The sequence below is a fragment of the Emys orbicularis genome, chromosome 10 (assembly GCF_028017835.1).
Source record: "Emys orbicularis isolate rEmyOrb1 chromosome 10, rEmyOrb1.hap1, whole genome shotgun sequence".
Classification (NCBI taxonomy): domain Eukaryota; kingdom Metazoa; phylum Chordata; order Testudines; family Emydidae; genus Emys; species Emys orbicularis.
The window spans coordinates 85,849,844-85,863,590 of NC_088692.1; positions in this window are offsets into that span (position 1 = coordinate 85,849,844).

Sequence of the window (13,747 nt, forward strand, 5' to 3'; positions counted from 1 at the left end):
CCATTTAAAAACACAATAATAGAGGCTCAAATTAAAAGTATGCCCCAAATAAACAAAAAAAGGTCATCCTGGCTAAACAGAGTAAAAGAGGCAGTTAGAGGCAAAAAGTCATCCTTTAAAAACTGGAAGTCAAATCCTACTGAGGAAAATAGAAAGTAGCATAAATTCTGACAAGTCGAGTGTAAAAGTACAATTAGGCAGGCCAAAAAGGAATTTGAAGAGCAACTAGCTAAGGATACAAACACTTTTTTTAAGTACCTCAGAACCAGGAATCCTGCCAAACAGGCTGTGGAGCCACTGGACAACTGAAGTGCTAAAGGAGTACTCAGGAAAGACGAGGCCATTGCAGAGAAGCTAAATGAATTCTTTGCAACGATCTTCACTACAGAGGATGTGGGGAAGATTCCAACCCCTGAACCATTCTATTTTGGTGACGGTTTTGGAACAAATTACTAAATTAAAAAGTAATAAGTCAACAGGACCAGGTGGCATTCACTCAAGAGTTTTGAAGGAACTCAAATGTGAAATTGCAGAACTATTAAGTGTGATATGTAACCTATCACTTAAATCAGCCTCTTTACCAGATGACTAGAGGATAGCTAATGTAATGCTGATTTTTAAAAAATGCTCCAGAGGCGATCTTGGCAATTACAGGCAAGTAAGCCTAACTTCAGAACCAGGCAAATTGGTTGAAACTACAGTAAAAAACAGAATTATCAGACACGTAGATAAACATGATTTGTTGGGGAAGAGACAACAAAGCTTTTGTAAAGAGAAATCGTGCCTCACCAATCTATTAGAATTTTTTGAGGGTGTGAACAATCATGTGGACAAGAGTGACCCAGCTGATATAGCGTAGTTGGACTTTCAGAAAACCTTTGACAAGATCACTCACCAAAGGCTCTTAAGCAAACTAATCAGTCTTGGGATAAGAGGGAAGGTCCTCTCATAGATCAGTAACTGGTTAAAAGATAGAAAACAAAAGGTAGAAATAAATGGTCAGTTTTCAGAATAGAGAGCGGCAAATAGCAGGGTCCACAAGCATCTGTACTGGGACCTGGGCTGTTCAACATATTCATAAATGATCTGGAAAAGGGGTAAACAGTGAAGTGGAAAATTTGCAGATGATACAAAATTACTCAGGATCGTTAAGTCCAAATCTGACTGCAACGAGTTACAAAGAGACCTCACAAATCTATGACTGATTGACAACGTGGCAGATGAAATTCAATGTTGAAATGTGCACATTAGAAAAAATAAGCCCTGCTATACATTCAAAATGATGGGGTCTAAATTAACTGTTACTACTCAAGAAAGAGGTCGTGGAGTCATTGTGGATAGTTCTCTGAAAACATCTGCTCAATGTACAGCCTCAGTCAAAAAAGTTAACACAGTGTTAGGAACCATTAGGAAAGGGATAGATAATAAGACAGAATAATATCATAATTCCACTATATAAATCCATAGTACGCCCACACCTTAATACTGTGTGCAGTTCTGTTCGCCCCATCTCAAAAAAGATATATTAGAATTGCAAAAGGTGCAGAGAAAAGTAACAAAAATGATTAGCGGTATGGAACAGTTTCCATATGCGAAGAGATTAAAACTACTGGGACTGTTCAGTGTAGAAAAGAGATGACTACAGGGGAGGATGGGAGACAACAGAAGTCTATAAAAATCATGAATGGTATGGAGAAGGTGAATAGGGAAGTGTTATTTACTCCTTTACATAACACAAGAACCTGATGAAATTAATAGGCAGCAAGGTTAAAACAGACATGAGGAAGTGCTATTTCACACAACGCACAGTCAACCTGTGGAACTCATGGCCAGGGGATGTTGTGAAGGCCAAAAGTATAACAGGGTTGAAAAAAAAATTATTTTTTTTTATAGTTCCTCGAAGATGGGTCCATCAATGGCTATTAGGCAAGATGGTCAGGATGCAACCCAATGCTCCTGGTGTCACTAAACCTCCAATAGCTGGAAGCTGGGGCTGGATGAAAGGGATGGCTCACTCGAAATTGCCCTGATCTGTTCATTCCCTCTGAAGCATCTGTCACTGGCCACTGTCATAAGAGAGGATACTGGGCTAGATGGACCATTGGTCAAACCCATTATGGCCGTTCTTATTTTCTTACAGTTTCATATGAAAAGTTACATAACAGTTTCAGATAAAGAACCCAATCCAAATCAACCTGTAGCAAAGCCATGCTTATGAGCTAAACCAGTGTTTCCCAAACTTGGGACGCCGCTTGTGTAGGGAAAGCCCCTGACGGGCCGGGACGGTTTGTTTACCTGCCCCGTCCGCAGGTTCGGCCGATCGCGGTTCCCAGTGGCCGCGGTTCGCTGCTCCAGGCCAATGGGAGCTGCGGGAAGCGGCGCGGGCCGAGGGATGTACTGGCTGCCACTTCCAGCAGCTCCCATTGGCGTGGAGCAGCGAACTGCGGCCAGTGGGAATCGCGATCGGCCGAACCTGCAGACAGGGCAGGTAAACAAACCGGCCCGGCCCGTCAGGGGCTTTCCCTACACAAGCGGCATCCCAAGTTTGGGAAACACTGAGCTAAACAATATCCAAGTCTTCCTTGACCCCAGACTTGCCAGGCTTCTCCACCTGAGGAGCTCTCAAAGGTAGCTCGGAAGAGTTAGGTAGAAACCGTGCTCAGATACATGCTAGAATCCATGGGAAAGCCAATCCCATAACATTTACACGCTACTTGAATTGTAATTTGAGTTTGATTTTTAGCAACGTGCCATTCCCTTACTCTCGGTGGTGCGCGCCAGATGACTGCATGCCAAAATTCAGCACATCTCAGATCTATCTGTACTCAGGCTTTAGGAAATGCAGTGATCTGCTGAGATTCCTCCATGGTACCAGTGACAGCATTTCAGCAGACCGGCTTTTAAAATATCTTTCCACTGAGGAAAAAAGGGTGTAAGGAATTAACATATTAATTAGAAATGATAGTTAGCCAATAACAAACACCCTTATTACTTATTATGGGCTTATCATCTATGCAGTGCTGAAGGCCCTCAACTCTTACTGACTTCAGAGGCTGCAGCAGCTCTGAGAACAAAATAGCTGCATTCTCTTTAGACCAGTAGAATTCTTAAAAACATAAAAGTGCAGCGTACCAAAGGCAACACACAGCACATGACTCAGTCGCCTCTCTAACATGCGGAGCCTAACACATGTTTGGCCCCTTCTCAGAAACAACATGGCCATGCTTGCAGCTCCAAGAGGAGCCTTGAAAGGTATTAATAAAATCATTAGAACAAGTTCAAAGAGTCTCCTTAATTAGCTGCTTGGATGAAACTGAGGTTCATTAATCTCAAGTAGATCAACCTGATGATAATGCCATGGAAACTGGCTAGAATGTTAATGAATTTTGCACAGTTGCAGGGAGCACAAATATCCTAATGCTGGTCATGCACTGTGGAATATTTAAGGAAGATCTACTTTATGGTTGCTGCGGTTAGTCTACATCCCGACATCGGACTTATTCACAGTTATTCTTGGGAAATGATAGAAGATGGATCCAGAAATTTAGGATCATAACTGTCTTCATATTTTTAAAGCTCACTGCAACAGAACATGGAAGTGCCTGTTTGTAAAATATATGGATTTGCCTGTGCCTTGCGTGCAGATATTTTTTTACGTCACACTTGTTATGCAGGGCTGTGGCCTCTAACGTCCCTCTTTCCAGACATATGAATTGTATACACTAAGGGTATGTCTATATTGCAAGGTAAGCCCAGGGTTGGTAGAACTCAAGTTAGCAGATCCTGGGTTTGTTAACCTAGGGCTTGAGTGCCTGCAACTCATTTGCAACCCCAGGTTAGGAATCGCTGAACCTTGAATCCCAACCTGGGGCTCCAGCCAGGGCCGACGCTTCCACTAGGTGACCCTAGGCGGTCGCCTAGGGCGGCAGGATTTGGGGGGGCGGCATTTTGCCTTAGGCGGAAATTCGGCGGCGGGGGTCCTTCCGCTCCAGGTCTTTGGCGGAAATTCGGTGGTGGGTCCTTCACTAGCTCCGGGACCCGCCGCCGAAGTGCCCCGAAGACGCGGAGCGGAAGGACCCCCGCCGCCGAATGCTCAGAGGTGTGAGAGATTTGTGTGAGAAGGAAGGAGGGTTTCGGCTCAGTGAGTCTGAGCCTGGGCTTACGTTACGCTGTAGACATGCCCAGCATGCTTTTCTCCCTCTCCTCGTATCCCAGTATTAAGCTTAACTCTTTAGTCTTGACACACATTTGAAGTGAGTGTTCAGGAACAGCTCAGAGACCAAAGGTTAACGGAGTTCCCATTGTGCTGCGAACCTTTCTTTTCCACAGCTCCTCCCCCAGGCCTGCCTCTGAACTCCCTCCCTCCAGTCAGGACACCACTTCTCTACTGTGCACGGCCAGCACCAATGTAGCACCTTCCCTCAGCAGGTTGGCAGAGCAGCAGCTGCTAAATAACTGGCACCTGCCTGGCTGCTCACCAGGGTTACTGTGCCTGCCTAGCTCCCTTCTCGTCTGCTGCTCCCCCCCCCCCCCCCCGTTTGTGCCTCTGCGTGTGTCTTTGATCTGGGCCTCTTAGAGTACGTCTACACTTACCTCCGGGTCCGACGGCAGGCAATCGATGTTCTGGGATCGATTTATCGCGTCTTGTCTAGACGCGATAAATCGATCCCGGATCGATCCCGGAAGTGCTCGCCGTCGACACCGGTACTCCAGCTCAGCGAGAGGAGTACGCGGCATTGACGGGGGAGCCTTCCTGCCGCGTCTGGACCCGCGGTAAGTTCGGACTAAGGTACTTCGAATTCAGCTACGTTATTAACGTAGCTGAATTTGCGTACCTTAGTCCGAAGTGAGGGGGTAGTGTGGACCAGGCTTTAGTTAACATGGCCCCGCTTAGCCAAACCACTCCAGCGGGTTTTGATTACACAAATCCAAAATGCAAATGGCCAGCTCTGGTTTTGGGTGGGAACATAAAATAGAGGACGAAGCAAGGGAGCAGGAATCAGGAGACCTGGGTACTTTCCCCGGTCTGGCTGCTGGCTTACGATGTTGAATCATTTGGTCTTAACCATTTTCATACTTGAGTTCCTACGGCAACGCACCTAAATAAGTGACCTGATCTTCAGAGGCACTGAGCATTCATCTGCCTTAGCATTCAATGTGTTGTATGGCTTACTTAACACGTGTACATAGAGGACATTGCGATCCTCAGATGAAAGGAATTCTATAAGTGAACAGTATTCTTAGGGCAAGTCCTGAGATCCGTTCTTTCTTCACATTCAGGCAAAACTGCCGTTGACTTTCATGGCAGTATTTTGCCTCAGCGAAAAACCAAGGACTGGAGGACTTAGACCCTCGTTATTTTGCTCATCGCTAATAATGAATGTTCTGTAATTAAGTGTCTCTTGCTTATTCCCATTGCACAGTAATGCTGGGTTGGCTAATGCCACATTTATAAGGTAGCACGGTGTGATGCATCATAAAGACACTTTTGAAGAATTTTTGTTTTTAGAAAGTGCCACTGCTCATGGAAAGAATTAGGTCAGGTGTTTACAAGTCAAAGCTTTGGGGATAATTAGTTGGAAGGCAGCAACCTTAGAAAAGAAGGTTGTTTTCCAGCTCTCCCAAGAAGCATGTAGTAATGGGTATGTTTGTAGTTACATCTCCTCCACGAGTTTCCACCTACTTACTACAGTAGCTGTTATATTCATTTTGTTCTGGGGAGGGGGAAAAGAGGGGCTTAGAAAGCTCTCCAAAATGAATAAGCCCATGATGTCAGGGTTTTATGTAAAGAACCTTCAAAGTTCTCTTAAGGGGGCTTCTTGTAAATACAGGACTCAATTTGCTACTAGTGTGTAGCTGGTGTGATTTCTGTCCAGTGTTGTCACCTTTGGGGCAAGGGGTGGAAACGTCAAAAAAGGCCATTTGTTACCCAGTGGCCGAACGTGCGTAGGAGGGGACGGGGGGCTAGCTATTTGCCCACTTCAAATGGTGCAGCCTCCTTCCACCCCATATACAACGATGCTTTCCATGGAAAGTCTGGCTATATTAACTTTGGCAAGGACTGAGGGAATATTTCTGGAAGCTTTAAAATCCTCTGTGGCGTGTGTTTCATTTTTCTTTGTATAGGGCGTCTTTACTTTATATTTATCACATAAAAGAGGCTTCTGTCTCGTTGTAATAGTCGAACCCCCCAACCCCACGCTGCCCTTCAGCCCCACACCTGAACTGCTCAACACAGAAAACAGCTAGATAGCAAGTATCATAGTAGAGTCTGAATCTGCAAAGTGCTGAGCTTCAAGGGGGAAGGAAGAAGATTGGGCACATAATTCTGTCCCTGACATAATATATAGGTTAAAATTAAGTCACCTTCTATCTGAAAACTTTATTTTAAAATGATGAGACTATAACTCCTTCTACTGAAACAAAATAATACATTACGGGTCTGCTTCTCCTTTAGATTAAAGTCTCTACAGGTCTGTCGCATCTTACACGCATTTAACATGCGCGAATTCAGCTTTATGCGGTCGGCAAAAACAAAAACAAAAAAAGAGAAAAATCACAATTTAAATACTGTTCCTGTAGTGCGGGCGATTCTGCCCGCCATTACACTCAATGTAACTTTGACTATACGCGGTTTTCGCTTTACGCGCTGACCGTGGAACGTAACCCCAGCATAAAATGAGACAGACCTGTATATAGTGCTGCGGCCCCGAAAAGAGGCCTTATATTTTAAATGAGAATTAGACCCTATAGCTAGGGTTGCCAACTTTCTAACTGCACAAAACCGAACACCCTAGCCCCGCCCCTTCCCGGAGGCCCCGCCCCCGCTCATTACATTCCCCCTCCCATGGTGGCTTGCTCTCCTCCGCCCTCACTCACTTTCACTGGGCTGGAGCAGGGGGTTGGTGTGGGAGCGGGTGAGGTCTGTAACTGGGAGTGCGGGCTCTGGCATGAGGCCAGAAATGAGGGGTTCAGGGTACTGGAGGGGGCTCTAGGCTGGGGCAGGGAGTTGGGGTGTGGGAGGAGGTGAGGGCTCCGACTGGGGTGTGGGCTGTAATGTGGGTCTGGGGATGAGGGGTTTGGAGTGCAGGGGGATGGGGCCGAGGGATTCAGAGTGCGGGAGGGGGCTGTGGGTTGAGGCAGGGGGTTGGAGTGCAAGAGGAGGTACTGGCTCTGGGCTGGGAGTGCGGGCTCTGAGCTGGGGCCAGGGATGAGGGGTTTGGAGTGCAGGAGGGGGCTCTGGGTTTGGGCGGGGGGCTCAGGGCTGGGGCAGGAGGTTGAGGCTCAGGGTTGGGGTGCGAGCTTACCTTGGGCAGCTCCCAGTCAGTGGCGCAGCGGGGCTAAGGCAGGCTCCTGCCTGTCCTGGATCCGCGCTGCGCCCCAGAAGCGGCCAGCAGGTCCAGCTCCTAGGTGGGGGCCCAGGAGGCTCCATGTGCTGCTCTCGCCCGCAGGCACTGCCCCCCCCCAGCTCCCATTGGCCACGGTTCCTGGTCAATGGGGGTGCGAAGCCGGTGCTTGGGGCGGGGGCAGCGCATGGAGCCCCGTGGCCCCCCTGCCTAGGAGCGGGACCTGCTGGCTGCTTCCAGAGCGCAGGGCGGAGCCAGGACAGGTAGGGACTAGCCTGCCTTAGCCCTGATGCACCGCTGACCGGACTTTTAATGGCCCGATCAGTGGTGCTGACCGAAGCCGCCAGGGTCCCATTTCGACTGGGCATTCTGGTCGAAAACTGGACCCTTGGCAACCCTACCCATAGCTTCTTTTTTTAAAACTGTCCTTCCTCTATGGAAATGGACCTTCTAAACTTCTTGGAGTGTGAAGTGCATGGACTAGATTTGAAAAGATCTCACATCAATGATGGACCGGACTTATTTGTCTTGGGAAGTCACAAACGCTCCACGACCGTCTTTGTTTGATAAAGGCCTTCTCTGGCCTTTCCCATAGCTCTCAGCTGAAGATGGGGATCAGCTGTAGCCACAAATCAAAAACAGTGAAGGATCCATTGTGGGCCTGGCAGAATTATGTGGCACTGGAGACCTCCTGGGCTAAGTCCTGCTGCTGGTGGTGATCTAATCTGTTCTGTCCCCCCCATCCACAGGCAAATACATAGGCAGCGTGACAGAAGTAGCCAGAACATTGCTCCTACATGTGGTACTGTGATAGCGGCTGGCACGTCTCCTAACACGGTAGTGGAGATGGGCTTGAGCCACAGAGTTTGGACCAAGCTTGAGAAATTCACCAAGAAGTGGGGGGGGGGGGGTGGATTGGAGGAATGAGGCCCATCCTTATTTCAGTCTTGTTTTAAGAGGAGGAAGATGACCTTGTAGGTAAAGCAGGGGACTGGGAATCAGAACCCCCATGCTACCTTGGCTCTGCTACACATTTCCTGCAGGGCCCTGGGCAAGTCCCATATCTGTTCTTTGTCTCACAATTCCCCGTGCATAAAGATGGGGATGTTAACAATGCTCTCGTACACCACTAGGCATTTTAGGACATAGCAAATGGCCATACAGCAGATTGGGACCTTCAAACAGAAAGGCCTATAGAAGTGGAGAAGAGAGGAATGGGGGGCATAGGTGGGAAAAGGGGGAATGAGGGGACACACAGAGCTCCTGCAATAGGGGAGAGATGGAGGGACAATGGTGTGGGGAGGGGAAAATGGGGAGACACACAGAGCACCTAGCATTGGGGTTGGAGTGGGGCTAATGGGGTGAGGCAAGGGCACTGTTATTATCTAGACTGGTTTGCTCATCTCCAAGTAAACGTCTTCTGCTAGTGAGGTACAGAATTAGTAAAGATAAGGTACTATTAGATAAGCTGGCCAATTCCTCATGGGGATCCCAAGTATTTTTGCTTTTTATGGGCTGTGCACGGTACAGAGAAAATCACAGATGTGATGGGGATCCATAAAACCATATGAAATAACCAGAGATGCAGTGCGGTCCTGTGGTTGAACTAGAGCTCCGGAGACCTGCGCTCTGTTCCCTACTCAGCCATTCACCTGCTACGTGACCTTGGACAAGTCACTTCCTCTCTCTGTGCCTGTGGTTCCCTTGTCTATTTTAGACTGCATGCTCCTTAGGGCAGGGACTCGCTGACTGCCTGTCTGGCACAGCAGGACCCTGATCTCAGCAGGCACCTTTCAGCATTACTGGGAGAACAATAAGGGTCCCTCCCTTCTGCAATTTGTCTTTTAAAGGCAGGGTTTAAATTTAGCCGGAGCTGTCTGGAACGGAGCTCTGAGACCCCCCACTTCCCCTGCTAAAGCCCCAACTCCCAGCAGTCCCGTGGGGCTGAAGACCTGGCACTACCCCTCCTCCCCCGCGGGGCTGAAGACCTGGCACTACCCCTCCTCCCCCGCGGGGCTGAAGCCCTGAGCCTGGGCATGTCCCATGGGGCTGAAGCCATGAGCTCTGGCACCTCTCATGGAGAATGGGGGGGGGAGTATGGGAGCCTCTGGCTACAAGAATTTAAGCCCTGTTTAAAGGAATAATACAGCAGGCAGAGTTGTGACCATTGTCTTATTTAAAACAGTCAAAGAAAATATTGAGGTGTGTGTGTGTGTGTGTGTGTGTGTGTGTGTGTGTGTGTGTGTGTGTGTGTGTGTGTGTGTGTGTGGCCTAGTACTAAGTGACTTTCCTTTGCTGCAGCCCATTGTTAAATGTAGGCCTACTGTCCCTTTCCCATGCCAGTGAGAGATTTGCCTGGTGCCGGCCAGTTCTTTGTCCCACAGTTCAATTAATACAGTTTCCCTCAGATAAACAGGCGCATGTTTAACGATGTCTGTTGATAGGTCGCAGCAAGGCCTGATAACATGGATGGTCGGATGTTGTCAGGGTGAAGGAGTCAGACATGCTGGCAACAAGCTTTTCCCTTTCAAAGCACACATGTTTAGAAAAGAAAAGGGCCGAGGGAAAGCGTGACTGAACTCTATGGGTAGCATCAAACAGGAGACAGAGAAAAGTCCGCAGGACTGTTCTGACCCAGACTGTACCCGGAGTCAGGCCTTCTACAGCAAGGAACCACTGCACTCTCTGGATTTGAATCAGTATTGCCGACCCCATGTCTTTAAAAATCATGAGTCAACCCCCCCTCCTCCCAAAAACCAGGAGATTGGAGTCAATCCCGAGATGTTATTTAAAAAAAAAAAAGAATACAATCGGGATTTTTTTTATTTGCCTTCTGCTTTTTAAGTCTTTATCATGCACTTGGGTCACATTTTCAAACTTCTCCCTGCACCCGTGAGGGTCAGACAGTTGTTTTTCATAGATTCCAAAGTCAGAAGGGACCACTGTGAACTTCCCCCAAATAACTCCTATTTGAACTGCAGCAGATCTTTTAGTAAAACATCCCATCTGGATTTAAAAATGGTCAGTGGTGGAGAATCTACCACAACCCTCGGTAAATTGCTCCAGTGATTAATTACCACCCCTGTCAAAAACGTACGCCGCACTTCCAGTCTGAATTTGTCTAGCTTCAACTTCCAGTTCGTGTTATACCTTTCTCTGCTGGATTGGAGAGCCCCTTTATCAGATATTGGTTCCGCATGTCGAGACTTATAGACTGATCAAGTCACCCCTTCATCTTCTCTTTGTTAAACTAACTAGATTGGGCTAACTGAGTCTATCACTCCCTCACCCAGCTTGTCTCCCTATCACCGTAAGGCATTCATTTAGAAATGGAAGCAAATGCCTCCAGGAGCTGGGGCTATAAGACAAACTATTGTCAGCTATTGTGAGACTGGTGATAAAATCGCAAGAGTTGGCAGCACTGCACCATACGCAGCCATGCGGGCACCAGCTCTGTTTCTGAAACCTCCCATCAGTCTCTACGCGGGGGACTGGATTTTTCTGTTTTTACTAGACTCAAAAGAATGGAGTCTTCTGCTCCCATTTTGCACTGAGCGCAGTGGGGCTGCTAGGAGGCTGGCTGTAGCTCCTTGTTTCCCAGGCCAGTTCAGTGCTTCCTTTGGAGCAGGCTCCAGACCCCCTTGTCATGCCCCACATGCTGGGCGTCTCCAACTGGGGACAGTTGCTTGAGTTGGGAATGATGCGGGGTGGTGGGAGGGGGGTGCAAAATGGGGAAAAGAATCTGTCCCATGTTTTCAAGCTGTTTTAAAGCAGGTGTACTCTCACGGTGAATACCCAGGAGGATGAACGGGGATTGCTGGGCACCCCAGTAATGGAAGTGGAGGGGAGGTAACTAGAGGGTCGCACACTTTGCAGCTTCCCTAAGATGAGCTTGTTGCACATATCAGCAGGGGCTCTTCACATCCCTCCGTTGTCCCCTGCCAGCTCCCTGTGTGCCACCATCCCATCCCCCTCTATTTCAGGGACTCCTGCAACCCCTCTCCCCTGCACACACACATGCCCTTCATGCCAGGGGCTCCATGTGTCCCCCATGTCTCCCTCCCCCACACCATTATCATCCTTCTTTCCCCATGCCAAGACCTCTATGTGCTCCCCATCCTCCCTGCCCTCCACTTCCCTCATCTCCACACAGCAGAGGCTTTGTGTGTGCCCCCATTTCCCTCTATGCCGGGGCATCTGTGTGCCCCCATCCTCTCCCCCATGCCAGGAGCTCTGTGTGGTGCCCCCCATTCCCTCCTGCCCTCCCCTGTTAGTATTTCTTTCTGTCTGTGAGATCGGTCATTCAGGGTGTCAGCATGTTAAACTTTCTTGGGAGGGTGGGCGGAGCTGAGATGGGGGGTACTCTTATGGGGCAAGGTATTAACAGTTGCCATCAACCAGTTCTTTAAGCTATGGACAATTATAGACCTATCTGGTCTGCCAACCAGGTGCTAAGAGCTTTGCGTGTCCTTCATTTCCCCTTCTGGTTTTCCAGTTTTCACCAGAATCCACAGGGGTCAGCCCAGTGATGCCTGGAACATTTCCTCAGGTTTTGGAATGGATTGGCCTTGGAGCTCAAAAGTTATCATCTTACTTCCCAGCAGAGAAGTGCCACCAAGTTCAGTGTGAGGGCCTCGCTTCTCCCAGGGTCTGGCTACACGGCACCTAGACACCCACAGCTGGCCCTGGCCAGGCGACTCGGGCTCGTGGGGCTTGGGCTGCAGGGCTGTTTCCTTGCTGTGTAGATGTACAGGCTCGGGCTGCAACCCGGGCTCTAGGACCCTGCGAGCAAGGTAGAAGGGGCCCAGAGCTCAGGCTCCAGCCCACGCCCGGAAGTCTACACAGCAATGAAACAGCCCCGCAGCCCGAGCCCTGTGAGCCTGAGTCAGCTGGCACGGGCCAGCCATGGGTTTTTCTTTACTGTGTAGACGTATCCTCAGCCAGTTCCACAGATGACACAGCCAGCTGATTCCTGGACTGGCATTGGATACATGCTGCTCCATCTCTTCCCTATCAGTTCCAGCAGCTCCCATTGGCCTGGAGCAGCGAACCGTGGCCAGTGGGAGCCGTGATCGGCCGGACCTGCGGACGCGGCAGGTAAACAAACCAGCCCGGCCTGCCAGGGGCTTTCCCTACACAAGCAGCGTCCCAAGTTTGGGAAACACTGCTGTAGATGTTGGTACTCAGAGAAAAGGATAAATATTTAGAACAAAGCAGCGTGAGAAACAATTGACTATGTGCAAGTGATCTGAGGAGCTCACTTGATTGTGCAAATGAATTTTGATGGCGATGTCCTATGGCAAACAGCACCCCATGCTGCCCTGCTACACTTTGTTTTCTCCTTTCTACCTCTGTTACTATGGTTTTGAATGCCTGAAGTGCAGGCAGGCAGAGTAACGGTACTGCCTTTGGGGTGTCAGTGAGCGTCGCCAGCAGAACATTGGAGGGGAAGCCTGACAATAGCCCCCAAACAGAGCTGTTGTTGCAGAAAGCAGCAAAGAGGTATTTAAGAGCACTGATGTCCTGAGACACTATAGAAATTAGTTAAAATAACAGGAGTACTTGTGGCACCTTAGAGACTAACAAATTTATTAGAGCATAAGCTTTCGTGGGCTACAACCCACTTCTTCGGATGCATATAGAGTGAAACATATATTGAGGAGATATATATACACACATACAGAGAGCATGAACAGGTGGGAGTTGTCTTACCAAGTCTGAGAGGCCAATTAAGTAAGAGAAAAAAGAAAAAAGAAAAAAAAGAAAAAAACTTTTGAAGTGATAATCAAGATAGCCCAGTACAGACAGTTTGATAAGAAGCAAGTGTGAGAATACTTACAAGGGGAGATAGATTCAATGTTTGTAATGGCTCAGCCATTCCCAATCCCTATTTAGCCCTGAGTTGATTGTGTCTAGTTTGCATATCAATTCCAGCTCAGCAGTCTCTCGTTGGAGTCTGTTTTTGAAGTTTTTCTGTTTTAAGATAGCCACCCGCAGGTCTGTCAAAGAATGGCCAGACAGGTTAAAGTGTTCTCCCACTGGTTTTTGAGTATTATGATTCCTGATGTCAGATTTGTGTCCATTAATTCTTTTGCGTAGAGACTGTCCGGTTTGGCCAATGTACATGGCAGAGGGGCATTGCTGGCACATGATGGCATATATCACATTGGTAGATGTGCAGGTGAACGAGCCCCTGATGGTATAGCTGATGTGATTAGGCCCTATGATGGTGTCACTTGAATAGATATGTGGACAGAGTTGGCATCGGGCTTTGTTACAAGGATAGGTTCCTGGGGCAGTGTTTTTGTTCAGTGATGTGTGGTTGCTGGTGAGTATTTGCTTTAGGTTGGGGGGTTGTCTGTAAGCGAGGACAGGTCTGTCTCCCAAGATCTGTGAGAGTA